The 24,744-nt window shown below is 40.7% G+C and overlaps 1 pseudogene; it reads right to left on the bottom strand.

Annotated features, from left to right (window-relative positions):
- Positions 1-16,621: 16,621 nt before the first annotated feature.
- LOC117099252 lies at positions 16,622-17,078 on the bottom strand (annotated as a pseudogene).
- Positions 17,079-24,744: the final 7,666 nt, after the last annotated feature.

Below are 24,744 nucleotides of genomic sequence, written 5' to 3' on the forward strand. Positions count from 1 at the left end.
TGGGGAAGCCTCACAATCATGGTGGAAGACAAGGAGGAGCAAGTCATGTCTTACATGGATGGCAGCAGGCACAGAGAACTTGTGCAGGGAAACTCCACCTTATAAAGCCATCAGATCGCATGAGACTTATTCACAGGAACAGCACTGAAAGACCTGCCTTCATGATTCAATTACTTTCCACTGGGTCCCTCCCACAACATATGGGAATTACAGATGAGATCTGGGTGGGGACACAGCCAAACCATATCATACACAGTAAATAATGGAGCTAGGATTTGATGTTGGACTTCATGACTCCGATGTAGGCCCTTTCTACTTTTCCACAGCAACAACTTATTAAAGCTTCCATAAGAATCCCCAATGGGAAGAACTAAGAATCTCCTTGGCTCTGTATAGATAGATACTCTTTTAGGTAAAGATATAGCATTCAGCTCAGTTGGAGGGAAGTAGAAACCATGGTCCCTACCCTTGAGGAATTATCTTCCTTCTGGCTGGTGAACTGAAATTATTCAAAAAGGTCTTGGGTAAAGCATGACTGCTGGCATAAAACACAATGCTTAAGTAGAATAACAATAAATTGCAAATTCAAGCATCTTCCCTACCACTGAAAAGTTTATTGCTACACAGACAAATCCTCCAATGAGTACAAGAAAAATATAAACATCAGCTACTGAATTTTACCCATATTGATATTTGGTCATGTGCCAAATGGGTTTCCACTTTAGCATGCAATATTAAAATTTCAGAATCCACTATCCTTGACCTGCACTGGATTCCCCCAAATGCTTGAAGACTCCATTATTCATTCCCACATCAGCTGTGAATTTCTAGCTCATTACTAATCTCCTCTGCTTCTTACAAATCAGCTTCTTTTTGTGTGTATTTATTGCATCACCTTGCTATGTATACTGGAAACCTTTAAATATTTAAAGTTGTAATTTAAGAAACTACAGAGAAGCCAGAAATAGAAGTTTGGGTTTTAAAATTTTTTCTTACAAGAAACGGTTAGAAGCACACCAACCTAGAGAGAAAAAAAGACAGACTCTCCTGCACAGGTTTGGGGAGTTGCTGATATACTGCCCTTGTAAGTTGACACCCTGGCACCCATGGTATGTAGGGGTAAAGTGTATAGAGTAGATACAATATTGCCCAATTATCCCTCCTTCAAAGACTCTTTTGCCAGAACCCACGCCTTGCCCACCTGCTTTCTCTTCTTAACTTTCCATTTCCTCAGCCCCTCACTGCAGGATGGCTTTGACCTCACCCCCATCCATTGGTACCATGAAAGATGCTATACATATTGGCACTTTTCAGTCTTTATCATACTTGACTTTTATGCCACACAGTTTATGGGTCCCACCTTCCCAAAACTCTCCTCTTTAGGGCAATGCTAATAACTATTGCTGTCATTATAAGTTTGCATTCATAGAGTGCTTATAATTTATAAGGCAGTGTGTTAAGCACTTTGTCTGCATTCTTTCAATGAACACTTACAAGCCCATGATGTAGACATTATTATTATTCCTACATCACAGATGAAGAAATTGAGGCACAATTAACCCAATAAATGAATAAAACAGGAAAACTCAGAAATAGAAACACACAAATATGCCCAATTGCTTTTTGACAAAGGTACAAAAACAACTCAATGGAGAAAGATTGCCTTTCCTACAAATGGTGGTGGAGCAACTGAATATCCACAGACAGAAGGAAGGAAGGAAGGAAGGGAGGGAGGGAGGGAGGGAGGGAGGGAGGGAGGGAGGAGGTTAAGTAACTTGTCCAAAATGATACAGCTAGTAAATGGCAGAGCCAGATTTTGAACCAGATTTTCCTGCCTCCGGAGCTCATATTTGTAAGCATTACACTACAGTGCCTCATAATATTTTCAAGACAGTGACTGTCTTAGTCAGCTGGGATGCTATAACAAATTACCATAGACTGAGTGGTTTAAACAAAAGACAGTTATTTATCATAGTTTTGGAAGCTGGGAAGTCCAAGATAAGTTGTAAACAGACCCTGACTGTACAGATTTAAGGAGTGCAGCTGACTGGAGGATAAGGGGTACTCACATAAGCACCTTCCAATTAGTGTGTAATTGATGGAGTATAGATAAAAGTGCTTAAAAAACCAAAATGGCTCTATTTGTAAATAAAATTTCTACACGTTTTGTCAAAACTCGTAGGTTAATTCAAAATCCAATGTGCAAAAACAAAAAAAAGGGACACTTTGGCAAAGTTTTGCAAGTTTGTGATGGTTTCAGTCTCCTCTAGGAAAAAAAAAACAAACATTTTGACTATGCCTGGTGCTTGCCTGTATCCTTTAAATCTTCAGGAAAATTCAGTATGGGGTAAGATCTATGATTCATGTTAGTCTGTGTTTGACTTTTGTGTTAGTATAAAGATTGAAAGAGTGAACTACGTTCCTGGAAAGGCTAAAAACAATAATAATATCACTTAGTATGAACCAGGTGCTGTGTTAAGCATGGCAAATCTGATGGAGGTTTAAGGACCTTAAATCCCAAATCTGGAGAGGTAGGGAGAGGTTCTTGCTGACAGCTAGCCAACCCCCAGAGGCAGAACCATTTAGTTAACCTGCAGCTGACCCAGACACATGAAAGAGCCCAGCTGTAATCAAAAGACCTGACCAAATAAATCCAGCCTAAATTACTGACCCATAGAATCATTAGCTCAATGAAGTATTGATACATTAAGCCATGAAGTTTTGAGGTTTTGTAGCACTAATGAACTACTACAATCTTCAACTAAATCACCTTTTTAAAAAAGCTGTGAAATGAGTATGATATGCTAGTAATATGTATTGCCTAATATACAATAAAATAAAAATACATTATAACTATTATATTCTCTTATAATATTAAAGAAAAAAGAGAAGATATTATTCCAGGCAAGGCCGATAGTCAAGAGTACAGTTGAAAAATAGAGGAAATTTAACTGGGTTTGGAAAATCATGTAGGATGTGACTGTGTAGAGGTCAGTGAGGACAGAAGTACTGGATTAGGGAAAAGGATATTCTACAAATACAAAGTGTATTTGGAAGACAGTGGGTAAATCAGCTTGGTTAAGACATAGTGTTTTGGTTTTATTTCTTTGTGAAGCTCTAAATCTGGAAAAAGCTTTTAAGAAAAACTTTAATGTAGGCTAATGCCTTCAGTTGGATACCTAAATAAATAAATCATCCCTGTCACCATCTGTTTTTTCAAAATGAGACCAATGCATGTCTAACCTCACTTCTAACCAGAAGGGACTGATTTTTGAGGGATCATAATTCTCTTTCAAAATCTTTTTTGAGGCTGGACAACATAGGGAGACCCCATCTCTACAAAAAGTAAAAACATTAGCCAGGTGTAGTGGCACATGCCTGTGGTCCCAGCTACTAGAGAGGCTGAGATGGGAGAATTGCTTCAACCCAGGAGGTCTAGACTGCAGGGATCACACCACTGCACTCCAACCTGGGCAACACAGAGAGACCTTATTTCAAAAAAGAAATAAGAAGAGGAAGAAGAGGAGGAGGAGGAGGAAGAGGATGAAGGAGGAGAAGAAGAAAGGAAAAAACCATTCTTTTGTGGTCACAAGGAACAGAGAATAACTTTCCATTCCTACATTAAACAATTTAGGCACAGCATAAGGCAGATTTTACAGCTGGTAATAAGGTAAACAGAAAATACAGGTGACCAGAAGCTAGGACACAAGCTGATGCTCTTACTCAGCAACTAATGAGCTGTGTTACTTTGTGACACATGGTGAGTGATACGTCTGAATCTCAGCCTCCTCATCCATCAAATACGTGGGGTTAAACCAGATGATCTCTAAGATTTCTTCCAGCTCTAAAATTCTGTCACTCTCTGTCAGCTATTCAGCAAGACAAGCAGCCATCAAGAGATCATCAGATTCAGTGCTGATTCAGCCCTTGGCAGAGGTGCTTCTGAGTACTTCAGGGAGGAACTTGTTATGGAGCTCCAGCTTACCAAGCCTGAGTTTTGCTCGATGCATAATGAATGACTCAGGCACTTCTCTAGAGGGGGCATGTGTGTGTGTGTGTGTGTGTGTGTGTTGTGTGTTGGGGTAAGGGTCAATAGTGAAAAAAAGTTAAAGTCCTTAGACTATATTATATCCAATCTGAAAGTTTATTGTGTCTCTAGGAGGCACACAGGACATTGCTGGAAATTGATTCACACTTTGCCCGCAAATACCATGGTCAGCTCGCATTGCTATGAAGAAATACCTGAGACTGGGTAGTTTACACAGAAAAGACATTTAATTAGCTCATGGTTCCGCAAGCTGTACAGGAAGTATGGCAGCATCTGCTTCTGGGGAGGCCTCAGGGAGTTTTACTCATGGTGGAAGGCAAAGTGGGAGCATGCATCTTACATGGCAGGAACAGAACCAGGGTTGGTGGGGAGCTGCTACACACTTTCAAACAACCATGTCTCGTGAGAACTCATTCACTATACAGTACCAAGGGGTGATGGTGCTAAACCATTCATAAGAACCCTGTTCCCAGGATCCAATCACTTCCCACAGGGCCCTACCTCCAACACTGGGGATTACAATTCGATATTAGACTTGGTAGGGACACAGATCCAAACCATATCAGTCAGAAAAATTTTAAAACTAGAACATCCTTAAAGGGAGCTCCTACTGAGCCTGTCTTGGGATAAGTGCAGCATTCACAACAGAGACCAGCGTCATGGACTGAGTGATGAAGGAGAAAGGAAGAGGAGACAGGAAAACTGTATTACAATCATCCATTTATTCAATCTGTCATTCAATCTAGCACTTTCTGTAGGCTACGCACTCGGCTAGGTGCTGAAAATACAGCAAAGATCCAAACCAACAAAAAATTCCTGCCCTTATGGATCTTTCCATCTCTTCCTGATATTTCTTCTGTGGTAGCCAGGATGTGTACTATTATGCACGCATCTGTTTCTGGGGTGTTTGTTGTTTGCTTGTTGGCCTTCTTTTGTTTTCTTTGTGTGGACTGTAAAGAGTTGGTGGGGTTGGGGGTAACTTTCTGGTGCAGATGCTTGAAGGACTGAGGACACCTGAAGGACTTACTTGGATTTGTCAAAGCTTGACTTAACTCATTCATTCAATCATCAATTATTTATAAAGAACCAACTATATAAAAGGTTCTGCAGTTTAAAAAAAAAAGTAAATAAGTCAGATTCTCTGTCCCAAAGATAGTCACAACCTAGTTTTCCCTACTGAGGAAAAAAGACATTAGAAATACTTAACTACAATTCAATATAATCTATGCTACAACCGAGTGCACACAAAGAGTGAACTCAAAGAAAAGAGTTAACTCTGCTGGAAAAAACTCTAGGGACATCTTCCCTGAGGAGGTTTGGTAACCTGGGTTGTGAAGAACGAGTAGAAGTTTTGTTGCAGGCTGAGGGGAAAGCATGTGCAGAATAAAAACAGGGAGAGCAGCTGCATGGTTTGGAGAGAGATGGTTGTTCCCTGTGGCTGCAGCAGTCCTTAATCTTGCTGCTTATTAAGATTAACAGGAGAGCTATCAAAATGACAGATACCATGACCCTACCACCAGCTTGATTAAATTAGAATCTTTTGGGGATGAAGCCCAGTCCTGCATGAAATTTTTTTTTTTCTTTTTCTTTTTTTTTTCTTTTTTTCTTTTTTTTATTATACTTTAAGTTCTAGGGTACATGTGCATAACGTTTATATCATGTATAACTCCCCAGTGCAATCCCTCCCTCCTCCCCCCTCCCCATGATAGGCCCCAGTGTGTGATGTTCCCCTTCCCGAGTCCAAGTGATCTCATTGTTCAGTTCCCACCTATGAGTGAGAACACCTGCATGAAATTTTAAGACTCTCTGGGCTGGGCATGGTGGCTCACGCCTGTAATCCCAGCATTTTGGGAGGCCGAGGCAGGCAGATCACGAGGTCAAGAGATCTAGACCATCCTGGCCAACATGGTGAAACCCCATCTCTACTAAAAATACAAAAAATTAGCTGGGCGTGGTGGTGCATGCCTGTAGTCCCAGCTACTTGAGAGGCAGAGACAGGAGAATCACTTGAACACGGGAGATGGAGGTTGCAGTGAGCCAAGATGATGCCACTACACTCCAGCCTGGCGACAGAGTGAGACTCCGTCTCAAAAAAAAAACTACCTGGGTGGTTCTAAGGTGCAGCCACAGTCAAGAACAATTAGGCTAGAATAGTACTTCTCAAATTTTAATACCATAAGAATCACCTGAGGGTCTTTCGAACTAAAAGTAGATCTACCATTCAATCCAGCAATCCCACTACTGGGTATCTACCCAAAGAGAAAGAAGTTATTATATGAAAAAGACACACATGTATATTTATAGAAGTACAATTCACAATTGCAAAGATATGGAAAAAACTAAGTGTCCATCGACCAATGAATGGATAAAGAAAATGTGGTATATATATACCATGGAATACTGTTTGGCCATAAAAAGGAACAAAATATATATTCTTTGTAGCAACTTGGATGGAGCTAGAGGCCATTATTCTAAGTGAAGTAACTCAGAAATGGAAAACCAAAAACCATGTGCTCTCACTTATAAGTGGGAGCTAAGCTATGAGTTTGCAAATGCATACAGAGTGATATAATAGACTTTGGAGATTCAGAAGGGGGAGGGTAGTGAGAGAGAAAAAACTACATATTGGATACAATGTACAATGCTCAGATAATAGGTGCACTAGAATCTCAGAATTCACTGCTATATAATTCATCCATGCAACCCAAAACTCCAAATCTATTGAAATAAAATATATATATACACACAAACATTTATATATATAATATATAAAATATAAAAAAAATATATATATATAATATATAATATATAATATATATAAAAATATATATCATATATAATATATAATATATAAATATATATATATAAAATAAATTCTAATCCAATAGGTCTTGGGTGGGCCTGAGAACCTGCATTTCTAACAAGCTTTCAGGTGATGCTGATGCTGCTGGCCCACAGCACATTCTAACAAGTGAACAGAACAGTGGTTCTCAAAGTATGGTGCCAGTACCATCAGCATCACCTGGGAACACAGAAGAAATATAGATTTTCAGGGCCCACCCCAGATCTACTGAATTAGAAACTCTGTGGGTGGAGATTCAGCAATCTGTGTTTTCAAGTCTTCTAGATGGTTCTCCTGCACCTTAGAGAGTCATGGTAGTGTTGAAAAACCACTGGGGTGAAAAACCACTTTGGGTTAGAGCATCAGAAGGTTGGGTAATGGTATTGAAAGATACTAGAAATGTACATGGGGTATAAAGAATGTGGCATACAAAGAGTTAGAACAGGGGTTTCCAATCTTTCAGTTTCCCTTGGCCACACTGGAAGAAGAATTGTCTTGGGCCACACATAAAATACGCTAACACTAATGATAGCTGATGAGCTAAAAAAAAAAAAAGAAATTGCAGAAAAATCTCATAAAGTTTTAAGAAAGTTTACAAATTTGTGTTGGGCCACATTCAAAGCTGTCCTGGGCTGCATGTGGCCATGGCCCATGGGTTGGACAAGCTTGAAGTTAGAATTTTACCCCATAGGCAACAGGAAATTCCTAGATAGTCTTAAGAAGAAAAGTAATCTAATTTGAAGTTATTTTAAGATCTTTCTGGCAGAAGTTTCCCTTTGAGGCACCTCCCAACTATAGTACGAAGTGTCCTAGTTGCTTTGGTTTCACTGATGGGCCTTTCCACCCATCATCCCAAGGCCTCTGCCCCTCTACAGAAAGCCTAGGGTCCTGTGACAGCTCTGGGTCCTGCCCAATGTTTGCTGGGCTGACTTCCCTGGTTTCTGACCTGGTGCTTATCCATTGTTTCTTCCTCTTTCCTGGGTCCCTCTTGGGGGTACCTGCCTTTGGGCTGTCAGTCCCCTTTGATTTGACTTCTCCTGGGGCCATTGCCTCTTGGGTCTTCCTAACTTGGCTTTAAGCGCTGCATTCTACCATCACCCACATTCCCATGCCACATTCGACTCCCACTCCAAGCAGAGTGCAGTGCCATGGGCCTTGGCTTGTCTGGGAGGAGGTGCTAGACAAACAGCTGAGAGAGACTGCATGTCTGGCTGGCAGTAACTTGCTAGGTGACCAAGGCCAAGCAACTTACCTCTCTGGGCTTCAGTTGTCTTATTTATTTAACCCAGTCTCCGGGATTGGATTTAAAAATCATTCAAGAGACCCAATATAAAGCTCTACAATTCCATAGAAAACATTGTCTTTGTAGGATTACTTTATTGAAAAACATGTCCAGTTACAAGTCTTTTTTCTTGGATGTGGAAGAAGCTTATTTTTTCAAAATATAGAACCTGTTGGCCGGGCACGGTGGCTCAAGCCTGTAATCCCAGCACTTTGGGAGGCCGAGACGGGCGGATCACGAGGTCAGGAGATCGAGTCCATCCTGGCTAACACGGTGAAACCCCGTCTCTACTAAAAAATACAAAAAACTAGCCAGGCGAGGTGGCGGGCGCCTGTAGTCCCAGCTACGTGGGAGGCTGAGGCAGGAGAATGGCGTGAACCCAGGAGGCGGAGCTTGCAGTAAGCTGAGATCCGGCCACTGTACTCCAGCCTGGGTGGCAGAGCGAGACTCCGTCTCAAAAAAAAAAAAAATATATATATATATATATATAGAACCTGTTTTTACAAGTTCAATATCAAGGTGTAGAAGGATAATAAATTAGAAATAGTAACCAATGTTTTGCCCCCAGATATCTCCCCTAGGCCCTTTTCTTCTGTTCAAGTAAGTAGACAATTCTGAACTAATGGCCTTGCGAAGAGATATGACACATCTGAAAGCAGAAAAAAAGGGTGTCTATCTCATGCCAGTCAGAATGGCAATTATTAAAAAGTCAGGAAACAATAGATGCTGGCAAGGTTGCAGACAAATAGGAACACTTTTACACTGTTGGTGGGAATGTAAATTAGTTCAACCATTGTGGAAGACAGTGTGGCAATTCCTCAGGTATCTAGAACCAGAAATACCATTTGATCCAGCAATCCCATTACTGCATATATATCCAAAGGAATATAAATCATTCTACTCTAAAGACACATGCACATGTATGTATATTGCAGCACTATTTACAATAGCAAAGACATGGAACCAACCCACATGCCCATCAATGATAGACTGAATAAAGAAAATGTACGTATACACCATGGAATACTATGCGCCATAAAAGAGAATGAGATCATGTCCTTTGCAGGGACATGGATGAAGCTGGAGGCTATCATTCTCAGCAAACTAGCACAGGAACAGAAAACCAAACACTGCCTATTCTCACTCATAAGTGGGAGTTAAACAATGAGAACACATGGATGCAAGGAGGGGAACATCACACACCAGGGCTTGTTGGAGGTAGGGGACAAGGGGAGGGAGAGCATTAGGACAAATACCTAATACATGCGGGGCTTAAAACCTAGATGATGGGTCGATACGTGCAGTAAACCACCATGGCACATATATAGCTATAAAGCAAACCTGCACATTCGGCACATGTTCTGTATCCCGGAACTTAAAGTAAAATATTAAAAAAGAAGAGTGTCGCCCCTGCTTTGGTTTCTAGAATTCTAAGCCTTTAGGACAGAGGCTGCAAAGTGGTGGCCCTTAGGGCAGAACTGAGTCACAGATGTGTTTTGTTGGCCCTGCAGTGATACTTTTGTGGGAAGTGATACTTTTGTGGGAAGTGTGCTGAGGCCAGGACCAGCAGATGAACAGTTCAGGGTGACACATGTGGTCCACAGCTAAGGACCCAATGGCATGAAGGATGGATCTCAGCAGACGCCTTGGTGGACCAAAGGCATAGAAGACAGGATGTTTCCTATTACATCTGGTACCCCAGCTCAGAACTGAGACACAATCCCCTGGGATGGAGAGAGTAACAGAAAACTCCTAACATCAAGATTAAGTCTCTGTCATATAAATAGAATGGGGGCTCAAAATAGAAATCAATGTGAATTTTAGAAGAGGAAAAGAAACATTTTCTGCATGCCTCAGTTTGGGACTTAAATATGTACCCATTATAAAAGAAAGTAGGATTTTCCTTATGTACTTGTTTTCTATGTGCACATGTCCTTTCAAAAATGATATCAGGTGTGGGTGAGAAGGGTAGTAGGAGAAATGAGAATTGTGGTTGAATCTTTTCCTCCAGAATGAGACAAACAATTGATTCACTCTAAAGAGCTTAGAGATGGATTTGATCTTTACACCTGTGGATCTTGACATGTTTGGATCATGTACTCCTTTAAGGAGTTGATAAAGGAAAGCTTCTGTTCTGAAAAACATACATGGACACAAAATTTATACAATTATGTACAAATTCCATGAGCTTCAGAACTCAACCCTCTTTGGAAACCCATCCACGGACCCTAGGATAAGAAATCTGCCTCTGCCTGCTACTCTTCTTGTCCCCATTTTCTTCCAGGGATTACAGTGAAAAAGAGAAAATCCTCAGCCTATTTGGAATACAAAGAAAACTGCCACCCACAGTCTGTCACCCTGGCACCCTCACCATCTGCAGCCTTTCAAAGCTCTTGCTTGTTCCCCCCGCCTTCCAGAGCTAAGTTGCTGAGGCCTCTTCCACAGGCCTGATGTTTGCTGAGCTCAGCCCAGAACATCCTCTTTGGGAGTGCCTGACACTGATGCACATTAAAAATAAAAGGGGATGGGGCTCTGCGTACTCAGCCCGCTTCTGGCACGGGACACTTAAATTTGCTGCTTGTCAGGAAATTCACTCCGAACACAAAAGTGTCCTGGGCAAGAGATGCTCAACCAGAAAGGGTGCAGAAGTATGAGGCTGCAGGTGAGGCTGAAAGCACCCACTAGCCAGCTGGAAGCCACTACACTGTTCAGCAGACTTGACTGAAGCAGATGTCCAACCCCAGCCGGCCACCTCCACCTCCATCACACTGATGGGGCCTCCTTTGTGGGGAGAACTGCTTTCGCCTGATGGCATATGAGAGAAACAAGACAGGTTGGCAAACAAGTCTGGTCATGAAGGGCTCACTCACCCATCACATAGGCATTGGGCACTACTGTGCGTCCGGCACTGGGCCAGGCACTCCATAGTCCCGACACCTCCCTGCCTTTCAGGAGCACGTGTTGTACTGCAAGAGCATGGGACCAGGTAATGCCAATGTGTGTATTCAATGTGGTCAAGGGTTCCTCCTGACCCCCACTGACCTACTATGAGGCTTTCAGCAAGTCGCTTCACTCTCTGGAGCCTCATTGTACCCACTTGTAACATGAAGGTATTGGACCTGATGATCCAGATGGTTCTCTTTCAGGTCGTGAAACTTCTCCAATTCCATAGGGTTTACATACAAAGTTTTTGCAGGAAATTTTATTGCTATCATTGAGCCACTACATGATGATTGCACTTAGTTTAGGAGAAATGCTACCTTGGAAAAGTCACTGATGAGAACAGCCACACGCACAAAAATGGGTTTTTTATGCCAGTGAGGAATTATGTAGTTAAATGGACAAAATCGAACTGCAAAGCAGCGGATAGTATCTGTCACCCATATGATAAAATATGCTTAGTTATTAAACCAACATATCTAACTGTTTCTGTGCTGATTCAGAAGGCACTTGGGGATCTTAGAGAATCTCATAGTTGTGGTTTGGGAGCAGAAAGTGGAGTTCTCGGAACTGACATCAGGAGACCTTGTAGTCCCAGCTCCTGCTCTAAGAGTTTGTTTGACTTTGGTGAATCATGCATCCTTCCTCTACCTTGGCTTCTGCATCTTTAAAACAAGGAAGGGCTCAACCAGACTCTGTGACTTGGCCCTAGTTCTAGCATTCTACAATTCTCTGGATCAGACTGCCAAGTGTAATAAAGATTTCCAGCACTAGATATGGATGAGAAATCCCATCATTTTTGGTCCCTAGAACAAGAGAAAGAAGGCCTACTGTCACATACATGTTTAGAACATGACATGTTACCACCATGATTTGAGGCAGCTTGAGGGAGCCTCTGACCTTTGCCAAAGAAGTCTTTGCCAAATTAAACATCCCATAAAACTTGAAGTCTGCCTCTGTGCAAAGGAGTGTGGCAACAGATCCATTCTATCAGGAAGACAAAATTGTCTCACCCCATGACCAGAACCAGTCCCTTAGGCAAACAGCTTGAGTTCATGCAGAAAATCTTCCAGCTTCTTCCTGGGGCCAGCACCAGTTCTTTCTCTCCTTTGTTACTCCATATTAGCTTCATTTCCCCCCACTTCCCTTTCTCTGTGTGCACCAAACTGCACTCTGGTCAAGGAAGGAACCCATGGCTCTCGGGAACAGAAAATACCCCTTTTAGAGCTCATAGTCACAAATGAGCTAGCACCTCAATCTAAAGAAGTTTCTCAACGTGTGGTCTGGTGACTCTGTGTGTCAGAATCAGTGATGCTAAAAGTGCAGAATCCAGGTTCCACCTCAGTCTACTGACACCGGATTTCTATGGGAAGCCTGGAATATGCACTGTCACAAGCATTCTCGATGGGAATGAAGCTTGAGCCCCACTGCCTCACAACAGGGCTCCTTGTCCAGGTCTAGGATATTTGAATTATAGGCAATTTAGTGGAATTTTTGGTATTGAAACCAGAATAAGAGGTAACAACGTATGATTTGAGAAGCCATACATGACATTTGTTGAAATCGACCAAAAAAAAAAAAAAAAAAAAATCTAAGGCCAGGCACAGTGGCTCGTGCCTGTAATCTTGGCACTTTGGGAGGCTGAGGCAGGCAGATCACCTGAGGTCAGGAGTTCAAGACCAGCCTGGCCAACATAGTGAAACCTGGTCTCGAATAAAAATACAAAAATTAGCTGGGCATGGTGGCATGGTGGCGGGCACTTCTCATCCCAGCTACTCAGGAGACAGAGGCAGGAGAGTTGCTTGAACCTGGGAGGTGGAGGTTGCAGTGGGTCAGGATCGTGCCACTGCACTCCAGCCTGGGCAACAGAGCGAGACTCCATCTCAAAAAAAAAAAAAAAAAGGAGAGAAAAAATATCTAAGACAGAGATTGGCAGTAGCTCATATGGGGCTTCTCTAATGGCGGTGCTACTACAAAATCCAGGCCTGCTCATCTTCTTTAAAGGTAAAGAAATGTATATTTCCCTTCCCAACTTCATCAGAATCAGGGGGCAGCAACTCACCCTAATTAGTCATCTCACAAGAAACTGGTAAATAAACTACAATGTTATTCTGTTAGTTACAAGGACAGACAAAATTGATAAGCAAACAGGAGTGTTCATGGCAGCATGCCAAGGAATTGTCCCCCTACCCCCGCACTTTCCCTTTCTTTTTTTTCTCTTCAGAAACGTCTACATAGAAAGGCAAATTACCACTAATAGATGGTTTGATGAGCATGGGCATGGGAATTAGATGATGTTAAAGTCATGAGATGTAGCAACTAGCAACACTCTCCATCAAAGGAAAGAGGGTGAGAACAGACCTGTAATTTACCTAAGCTTCCTATTGACAAGGCACCATCCCTACTCTTAATCTTGTAGGAATATGCTTGGCCGAGGGATAAGAACCTTCTTGCTAGCTGCTTTGAGCTAGCCAATGATAGCAAACCCAATGATAAATGTTTTGCTGTTTTTTTTTTTTTTGAGACAGAGTCTCGTTCTGTCACTCAGGCTGGAGTGCAGTGGCACAATCTCGGCTCACTGCAACCTCTGCCTCCTGGGTTCAAGCGATTCTCCTGCCTCAGCCCCCGAAGTAGCTGGGACAACAGGTGCCCACCACCACACCCAGCTAATTTTAGTATTTTAGTATATTGGTATATACTAAATAGTATTTTTAGTATATCCGTAATTTAGTATATTGTATTTTAGTAGATACGAGGTTTCACTGTGTTGGTCTGGCTGGTCTTGAACTCCTGACCTCAGGTGATCTGCCCACTTTGGCCTCCCAAAGTGCTGGGATTACAGGGGTGAGCCACCATGCCTGGCTGGTTTCTTTTTCTGCTATTTTCTCCCTACACCGTGGGAGACAGAATAACGTCCATCTTTATTCTGTCCATTGTAACACAAGTGAACAGAATTCTTGAGATGCAGCCTAGTCCTACTAACTAATAAAATTTCTTAATTCTTAATTATCTTAATCTCCACAAATGGGATTCTTAATTCTCCACAAATGGGACTGTAATCCATTACCTATAATTCCATTTGCATTTTCACCTAACCTCCACACTTGCTAAACACTTATTTTAGCAAATGGAGGCATAACAAATAAAATATTTGCTTTTCTACCAAATTATGTTCAAATTATGCACACATTTAATTCTTTTTTTATGTAATTTAATGCTTTATTATTTTCTTTCTTTTTTTTTATTATACTTTAAGTTCTAGGGTACATGTGCATAGCGTGCAGGTTTGTTACATATGTATACTTGTGCCATGTTGGTGTGCTGCACCCATCAACTCGTCAGCACCCATCGAGTGTATAACTCTCAATGCAATCCCTTCCCCCTCCCCCCTCCCCATGATAGGCCCCAGTGTGTGATGTTCCCCTTCCCAAGTCCAAGTGATCTCATTGTTCAGTTCCCACCTATGAGTGAGAACATGCGGTGTTTGGTTTTCTGTTCTTGTGATAGTTTGCTAAGAATGATGGTTTCCAGCTGCATCCATGTCCCTACAAATGACGCAAACTCATCCTTTTTTATGGCTGCATAGTATTCCATGGTGTATATGTGCCACATTTTCTTAATCCAGTCTGTCACAGATGGACATTTGGGTTGATTCCAAGTCTTTGCTATTGTGAATAGTGCCGCAATAAACATACGTGTGCATGTGTCTTTGTAGTAGAGTAACTTATAATCCTTTGGGTATATACCCAGTAGTGGGATGGCTGGGTCATATGGTACATCTAGTTCTAGATCCTTGAGGAATCGCCATACTGTTTTCCATAATGGTTGAACTAGTTTACAATCCCACCAACAGTGTAAAAGTGTTCCTATTTCTCCACATCCTCTCCAACACCTGTTGCTTCCTGACTTCTTAATGATTGCCATTCTAACTGGTGTGAGATGGTATCTCATGGTGGTTTTGATTTGCATTTCTCTGAGGGCCAGTGATGATGAGCATTTTTTCATGTGTCTGTTGGCTGTATGAATGTCTTCTTTTGAGAAACGTCTGTTCATATCCTTTGCCCACTGTTTGATGGGGTTGTTGTTTTTTCTTGTAAATTTGTTTGAGTTCTTTGTAGGTTCTGGATATTAGCCCTTTGTCAGATGAGTAGATTGCAAAAATTTTCTCCCATTCTGTAGGTGCCTGTTCACTCTGATGGTAGTTTCTTTTGCTGTGCAGAAGAAGTTTAATTAGATCCCATTTGTTGATTTTGGCTTTTGCTGCCGTTGCTTTTGGTGTTTTAGACATGAAGTCCTTGCTCATGCCTATGTCCTGAATGGTACTACCTAGGTTTTCTTCTAGGGTTTTTATGGTATTAGGTCTAACATTTAAGTCTCTAATCCATCTTGAATTAATCTTCGTATAAGGAGTAAGGAAAGGATCCAGTTTCAGCTTTCTACTTATGGCTAGCCAATTTTCCCAGCACCATTTATTAAATAGGGAATCCTTTCCCCATTTCTTGTTTCTCTCAGGTTTGTCAAAGATCAGATGGCTGTAGACGTGTGGTATTATTTCTGAGGTCTCTGTTCTGTTCCATTGGTCTATATCTCTGTTTTGGTACCAGTACCATGCTGTTTTGGTTACTGTAGCCTTGTAGTATAGTTTGAAGTACATTTAATTCTTAACGTCTCTTCCAAAAGTACAGCTGAAGCAGCCTTAGATGGAATGGAAGTGACCAGTACTTCATTTTATGGGCAATGCACGTCTAACCCATATGTATCTAACTAGGTTTCAGGCTCAGCTTCCAATCTAGGTCATGAAGGTGTGCACAACCTCCCTAACTTTCCCCATCATCCCATGGGTCCACTTTGTTATCATTAGTCACTTGTCATGTGGGTTCTATTGATGTGATCTGTCCTCTTCAGCTTTATAGGTTACATTTTTCCTATAATCAACTTAAATTTAGGGGAAAGGACAAAGTCAGAGGAAGCAGGTGTATTGAAAACTTGCTTATCTTTACAACAGCTGCTGAAACAGCTGAAATAGAAAACACTAGCTTCTTTCTCAAGAGCTTTTATTTAAAATGATAATAGTATCACTGTACATATAAAATAATGAAAGCATTAGAAATATGATACTCTTAAGACCTGATCTGCATTTTCCTTATTCAATGAAAAGAGAATGGGATTATCATATGGAAGACAGTCAAAGGCACAGATAATACAAAATAATAAATTTAAGTTACCAAACATATATACTTTCACTTGTAATACATTTTGGGATTTTTTTGGTTGTTGTAGTTTCTTTTTTATGAAAAGAGTTAACAATTTTATTTTCACATTTCCCAATACAAATAAAAACTACTGTTTTTGGTCCACTTCTCCCCTCCAAAACTATTCTCTCTTTGATAAGAAAAGAAAGTCTTCCTTATCATGCTGTTAAGAAAACACCCAGAGTCACAGCACCATGGTCTCCTAGTGAAGTAGAACAAGTAATATAAACCTGATATACAAGGCCTCTGTACTATCCTTAGCCATCGGGTCAAGTCATTCTAGGCCAAACAGGCACCATCATGGGACAGGCAGGAGGCCTCATCATTGACATGTGGCCTCCCATGTGGCTTCATTCCAGGAGCAAGTCCCACTGGCATCATCCCATGAAAAGAAGGCCCATCACTGGCATCATGGGAGGGCTCCCATATGGGGTGCTGGCATTATATTTGGGCAAAGAGGACCTGGAAGGCTGGGGGGAGGTGGTATCATTGCCCCTGCAGAGGAGGAGCAGAGAATAGAGTAGGAAGTATCTTTCTTGGTTGAAATGCAGCCATTGTTTAGGCAATCAGGTTCTGAACCTGTTCTTCCATCCATTTCTGGTAGTAGTCTTTCACATTCTCTTTGTGTTTCCTACCACTGAAGTGGGCCTTTCTCACAGATGGAGAGTTGTGGGAGAGCTATGTATTGCAGTAGATAGAATAAGACTTGGGCATGTTGCTCTGAAGGAGGTTGGCCACTCCATTCCACAATGCCTGGACATGACCTTGTAATGCATTTTTCAAACTTACAGCATAACATGAAAATAGTAGTAAAATGTTTTGGAAGAAAACCCACAATATTTTATTCCAGGAATTCTCTGACCATACTATCCTGTCTTTCTAGAACTTTTCATCCCTACTCTGATTATACCTGTTCTTTGATCTTCATAAGATCTTCAGCAACTTGTATACTTCATTTTACCCTAGACTTCTGTTTTGTATCATCCTTTCCTGTTTCATGTCTTCCTTTTCCTGCCCAAGTCCCATTCTTATCACTTCACTACTTTCTACCCAGAAAACCCAGCTTCCTTATCTCTTTTACCCCCTTCTATTAACCTGTCTTATAAATCTCCAACCCTGGATTAACCCAAACATATCCATCTTCTTCCATGCTACCCACTGGTAGCCAAGTGTCAGAGAAATACACACAGCTAGGTGGACTGGTGCTACTACTATACATTTAGGATTTCCAGTCTCATCTGGGTCCCCAGTGCTTCCAGCCATCTGTATCTGTGTCCCTGGTCAGTTACCCTTTTCCCCTCTTCTCCATGATAGGTCCAAACTTTTGCTGTTCTTCTCATGCTCCCTAGCCTATCCTAAGTACCCCTACTTTCTTTAACTGATAAAACTGAGATGACAAGGGATGAGCTTCCTCAGTGGGAAGCTTATCACTCACAAGCTTATCCGCATCTCTCTTTTCCTTCCTGGGTGTCTTGGAGGACAAATGTGTCAAGGCCAGTGTCACCACGGTGCTCTTGAATTTACTCTTCTCCATATCCATCTAGGAATTTTTTCCATCAAAGATTCATTTTCTCTCCTGTTTCTTCAACTTCCCCCTCCTTCTGGTTTCTTCTCATCATATTCGAGTCTCTTTAAATCTAAAAAATAATAGGCAAAACTCTCACCATTCTACATTCCTTCTTCAGCTATCACTCCAATTTGTCTTCTTTATATCTGGGCTTCTGGAGAGGTCACCATTCAGCTTTGCCACTTCTTTGCTGTCCATCCAGTCCTTCATCAGATGTGACTTGGCTTCTGCCTCTTCAAATCCACAGAAACTGCTTGTCCTAAGGTCATCAATGACTTCCTCATTGTTTAATCCAGGGAACAGTTTGTTCTTTCCTAGTTGACTCCTCTGAGATACTTGGCATCATTGTTCTCCTTTTTGAAACCCTCTTCTTTAACTCCCAGTGGTATATAGGCTGTAGGTTTACTGATAGCTCCCAAATTCTATCTCTAGCCCAACCCATTCCTTCAGACCCTCATAGTGAACTGCACACCAAATTACCCACCTGAATCCAAATGCAACATATCCATAATGGGGCCCATTTATATCTCCCCAAGTTTCTTCCATTCGTGGGTCTCAATTACCAAATTGGAAGCCTGGGAGTTATCTTTAACTTCTCCCCTCACCTCCACCCTTACAGCCAATGGTTGCCAAGTATTTTCTACTCTACTTAATAAAAGGCCTTAATAAGAATGCCTCACTTCTAACTTAGACATTGAAAGAATCAACTGACTATTCTGCTTTATATCTTGCCCCAGCGAAATCTTATGGGGAGATTTGGAATTCTGTGGTTTTCTCATTTTGCTCTTAATACGTAACTTCCATTCACTGAATGGAAACACCTGACTTGGGAGCAGTGAACCCAGCTGCAGTGAAGGGTGCCAAGTATCAAGCTGATTTCTTTTTTAAGTATTTGTGTTGAGAAGACAGGGTTTTGCAAACCATAATCATCTTGAATTATGCATTGTTGAGCTGCTTTAAGCATAAAAGCAAAAGAAATAAATTTGTAATATTCAGGGTAAAGTTAGGTCATGAAAATCATCACAGTGAAGTCATTTGTGGGGACTTGCCAGGTTCTTCTCATAAGGATGAATCTCACTAGTTCCCTTTGAAATGAAGGGGCTTGGAGTTCTGAACCACAATTCTATCTCTGTGCTCCAAGTTAAAACACATGAAAATAAACCAGAGGACAGGAGTGTGCCTGCCACCCGCTCAGCAGCCCTTCTGGCACACACGGGTAGACGATCATGTGTAGATGCATTTACACGGGTAGATCCATCACCACAGCCCTACTTGATGTCATCACAAGACATATTCCAAGACCCATCTGGAAGGTGTTTCAGAAGAGAAAAAGCCTAGAAGACTTCAACATTTATAAAACAGCCCATGCTAATCAGACTCAATTTTTTATCAGAAAAATTTTAAAGGGAGCAAAAATGAACTAAATACCATCCAAGATTCTTTCCAGCTGAAGAAAAATCTACAATCCCTTTAAGTCACTGGTTCTTCACTTTGGTGGCAGTGGAGGTGAAGGAGGTGTTGCAGACTCCTTTGAGAAATCAGTGGAGGATACGGATTCTGTTTTCAAAAAATGCTTACACATGCACACACGCTTACACCCATGCTTACACACCCCCCAACCACACACCTTTATGTACAATTTCAAGAATTTCATGCATGCCAGTTGAAGATCTCATGTCTACATTTAGGCACTGACTACTCATGATCTTGAATGTGACTGAAACTTTTTTCGTAATCACAAAAATGTAAGATTTCCACTTAGCACCCTTGAAAATCACCCAGGCTTCTAACCTGTTCCTCTTCCATTTCCTAAGGGTTCTTACTATGGACTTCCCTGGGTGGTGGTGGCAGGGGAGCTATTTCTCAGCTCAGCAGAGAATGCTGTTTCATAGTTAAGCCAGTGTTTCTCAGACAAAAGCCTTTGGGAGAACTTGGACCCATTCCATCTTCAGGCCCATGGCTTCTGGACTGGCTGTGCTAGGAAGGATAAGCCAAATTTTAGCTGTCCCCAGTAGGCTTTCCTCTCCACTGGGCTGAGAGTATTATCAAAGAGACCCCAGATTTAGAAGCCAGGCTGGAAGTGGGTAGAATGGTTCAAGCTGCTCCTTTTCTGAAGAGACAGAACATGGTCTGGCTTGTCTACAGGTTTGAGTCAGGGATGATGGGTGCCCAGGAGGAGGGGAGAATTGAAGTCATTAAGACAAGTAAACTTTTAAGGGCTTTGATGGTGCTGGCAGTTGACCTGAGTGGGACACATGGAACTGGAGCTTGTATTAAGAAGTTAAAGCTGGAGTAAAACGTTTCCCACACTTAAATGTTCTCAGTGCTCAGATCAGTCCACCTTTCTGAAGCTGCGGGAGAGTGTCTGGGGCAGCAGTATTTTTGTTGCTTTATTACTATCATTGCCATGTGGCCTCTAATCTCTGTTATTAAGAACAACTTTGGTTTACCAAGATTCTTCACTTTCTAGAAACTCCCATTTCACGATTCCTTAATGGTCATTTACTTACCACTTTCATTCGAGGGCTTTTTCAAGAATTTCAAATAAGCGTCAAAATTTCTGACTCCCTTCTAACTTGAAGCCTCGAAAAAATATCTTGCATGCCACAACAACTAGATAAACATGTTTCAATTTCTCCAGTTGATGAAAAAGTCCAATTTTGTTTCATATTACTTCTGCAGAATTACAGAAAATGAAATGTTGGCAGAACTCCATGGGAAAAAATACAAATTTTAGCAGTTTTGCCTAATTCAATTACATCGTTACTTCCCAAACTCACCAGTTGTTATGCCATATTGCAAAATGTCACCAGTACACTCCCAGTTTCATATATTATGGAGAAAAGAGAATTTTATTATATGCCTGTAGAGAAAGTGGAAGAGGAGCTTGTACAAGAGAAGTGTCACATGATAGTAACTGTGTGCACTCGCCTCCTACAAATTCTGATAGGTGCAGAGAAAAGATTTTAGCAAAGTTTATTAGTTCATTTTTTTTAAAGAAACAAAATTTCCACTTTTACTTTGCATTAATGGGTTAACACAATGTGTTCAATGTATTATGTAGAATAATACTCATGAAATAGATGCTTTCTGTGGACTCAAAAATAGAGGTTTTACATTCACAGTTCTGTCTACCTGGAACTTCCCATCATGTACACACACACTTTCTCTCTCTCTCTCTCTCTCTCTCTCTCTTCTCTCTCTCTCTCTCTCTCTCTGTCACACACACACACACACACACACACACACCACACACACACACACACTCACTCACAAATTAATTCCAGGGCATCCTTCATTTTTCACCTGATTGGACAAGTGATTCTATGTCCAATGTGAGTGGAGAAGGGGCTCCAACCCAAGGACGTGGTATGTGTTCAAGAAGGGAGGAAAGGTGGGAAATTAGCAAGCATAAGGTTTCAGTGGAAACTATGTCATTCTCTTCCTGTCCCAATCCCCATGGCACTGTAAATGTGAAAGCAGCCCCAGCCCAAGCCTAAAGGAAGAATAATCTATTATTTGTGAATGTAAGCAGTGAAGCCATGGAGCGCTTAAAGCACAAATACTGGAGGCAAAATGCCTGGATTTGACTCCCGGCTCTAAAGGTTACTACCTGTGCCACCACAGATAAATTGTTTAACCCCTTTTTTGCTTCAGTTTCCTAATTGGTAAGGGGAAATAATAATAATAACAGAAGGAGGAGGAGGAGGAGGAGGAGGAGGAGGAGGAGGAGCTGCAGCAGCAGCAAGATGTTGGAATAGAAGGCTCCACCTATCATCCCCCCTGCAAGGACACCCAGTTAACAACTATCTATACAGGAAAAACACCTTCATAAGAACCAAAAATCAGGCAAGCCCTCATAGTACCTGGTTTTAACTCCATATCATAGTACAAGATATAAATAGAAACAACAAAAAGTTAAAAAGCAGGGAAACAAAGTTATGGCATAGAGTTCTTATTTTTAATTTTTTGTTTGTTTATGCAAACAGTGTTATGTTGTTATGAGGTTAAAATAATGGGTTATAAGATAGTATTTGTAAGCTTCACAGTAACCTCAAATCAAAAAACATACAATGGAGACACAAAAAAATAAAAAGCAAGAAACTAAATCATATTACCAGAGAAAATCACCTTCACTAAAGGAAGACAGAAAGGAAAGAAAGAAGGAAGAGAAGACCATAAAATAATCAGAAAACAACTAACAAAATGGAAGGAGTAAGTTCTTACTTATCAATAACATCATTGAATGTAAATGGACTAAACTTTCTAATCAAAAGACATAGACTGGCTAAATGGATGAAAAAACAAGACCCATTGATCTGCTGCCCACAGGAAACACACTTTCCCTATAAAGACACATATAGACTAAAAATAAAGGGACAGAAAAAGACATTCCATGCCAATGGAAACCAGAAAAGAGCAGGAGAAAGTATACTTACATCAGACAAAATAGATTCCAAAACAAAAACTGTAGGAAGCTACAAAGAAGATCACTAATGATAAAGGGGTCAATTCAGCAAGAGGATATAACAATTTTAAATATATACATACCCAACACTGGATCACCCAGATACACAAAGCACATGTTATTAGAGCTAAAAAGAGAGATAGGCCCCAATGCAATAATAGCTGGAGACTTTGAGACACTCGACTTTCAGCATTAGACAGATCTTCTAGACATAAAATCAACAAAGAAACATTAGACTTAATCTGCACTACAGACCAAATGGATCTAATAGATGTTTACAGAACATGTCATCCAATGGCTTCAGACTACACATTCTTTTTCTTAGCACATGCATCATTCTCAAGGATAGGCCATATATTAGGTCACAAAACAAGTCTTAAAACATTCAAAAAAAATTAAATAATATCAAGCATTTTCTCTGACCACAATGGAAAACTAGAGATTAATAACAAGACAAATTTTGAAAACTATGCAAACACGTGGAAATTAAACAATATGCTCCTGAATGACCAGTGGGTCAATGAAGAAATTAAGAAGGAAACTGAAAATTTTCTTGAAACAAATGATAATGGAAACACAATATACCAAAACCTATGACATACAGCAAAACCAGGACTAAGAGGGACGTTTATAGCTATAAGTGCCTACATCAAAAAAAAAAAAAAAAAAAACAGAAAAAACCCTTCAAATAAACAACCTAATGATGCATCTTAAGCAATGAGAAGAGCAAGAACAAACCAAACCCAAAATTAGTAGAAGAAAAGAAATAATAAAGATCAAAGTGGAAATTAATGAAATTGAAGTGAAAAAATAGAAAAGATCAATGAAACAAAAAGTTGGATTTTGAAAAGTTAAACAAAATTGACAAACTTTGAGTCAGACTAAGAAAAAAGAGAGAAGACACAAATAAATAAAATCAGAAATGAAAAAGGAGACATTACAACTAATACAGCAGAAATTCAAAGGTTCATTAGAAGTTACTATGAGCAACTATATGCCAATAAATTAGAAAATCTAGAACAAATGGACAAATTTCTGAACACATACAATCTTCCAAGATTGAACCAGGAAGAAATCCAAAACCTGGACAAACCGGTAACAAGTAGTGAGATCAAAGCCATAACAAAAACTCTCCCAGTAAAGAAAAGCCCAGGACCCGATGGCTTCACTGATGAATTCTACAAAACATTTAAGGAAGAACTAATATCAATCCTACTCAAACTATTTCAAAAAGCTAGAGGAGCAGGGAATACTTCCAAACTCATTCTATGAGGCCAGTATTACCCCGATACCAAAACCAGATAAAGACACCTCAATATAAGGAAACTAAAGGCCAGAATCTCTGACAAATATTAATGCAAGTTTTTTCAACAAAGTAATAGCAAACCAAATTCAGCAATACATTAGAAAGATCATTCATCATGACCAAGTGGGATTTATCCCTGGGACGCAAGAATGGCTCAACATACCAAATGCTTTGCAACGACAGTTCAACATGTCAAATCGGTCAACGTGATATATCAACAGAATGAAGGATAAAAACCATATGATTATTTCAATTGATGCTGAAAAAGGACTTGATAAAATTCAACATTCCTTCATGATAAAACCCCACAAAAAACTCAGTATAGAAGGAGTATAAGTTAACATAATAAAAGCCATATACAACAGACCTACAGCTAGTATCATACTTAATGGGGGAAAACTAATCCTCTCCTCTAAGATCTGGAACATGACAAGGATGCCCACTGATATCACTGCTATCCAATACAGTACTGGAAGTCCTAGCTAGAGCAATCAGACAAGAGAAAGATATAAAGGGCATCCAAATTAGAAAATAAGTGAAACGGCTGGGTGTGGTGGCTCAAGCCTGTAATCCTAGCACTTTGGGAGGCCGAGACGGGTGGATCACGAACTCAGGAAATCGAGACCATCCTGGCTAACACGGTGAAACCCCGTCTCTACTAAAAAATACAAAAAAACTAGCCGGGCGAGGTGGCGGGCGCCTGTAGTCCCAGCTACTCTGGAGGCTGAGGCAGGAGAATGGCGTGAACCCGGGAGGCGGAGCTTGCAGTGAGCTGAGATCCGGCCACTGCACTCCAGCCTGGGCGACAGAGCAAGACTCCGTCTCAAAAAAAAAAAAAAAAAAAAAGAAAAGAAAATAAGTGAAATCATCCTTGTTCGTGGATGGTATGATCCTATATTTGGAAAAATCTAAAGATTACACAAGAAACCTATTAAAAATGAACAAATTCAGTTGCAGGATACAAAATCAACATAAACAAAATCAGTAGCATTTCTATATGCCAACAGTGAACAATCTGGAAAAGAAATAAAAAAGTTAC

Source organism: Trachypithecus francoisi, unplaced genomic scaffold, assembly GCF_009764315.1.
Source record: "Trachypithecus francoisi isolate TF-2019V2 unplaced genomic scaffold, Tfra_2.0 Lachesis_group16, whole genome shotgun sequence".
Taxonomy (NCBI): Eukaryota; Metazoa; Chordata; class Mammalia; order Primates; family Cercopithecidae; genus Trachypithecus; species Trachypithecus francoisi.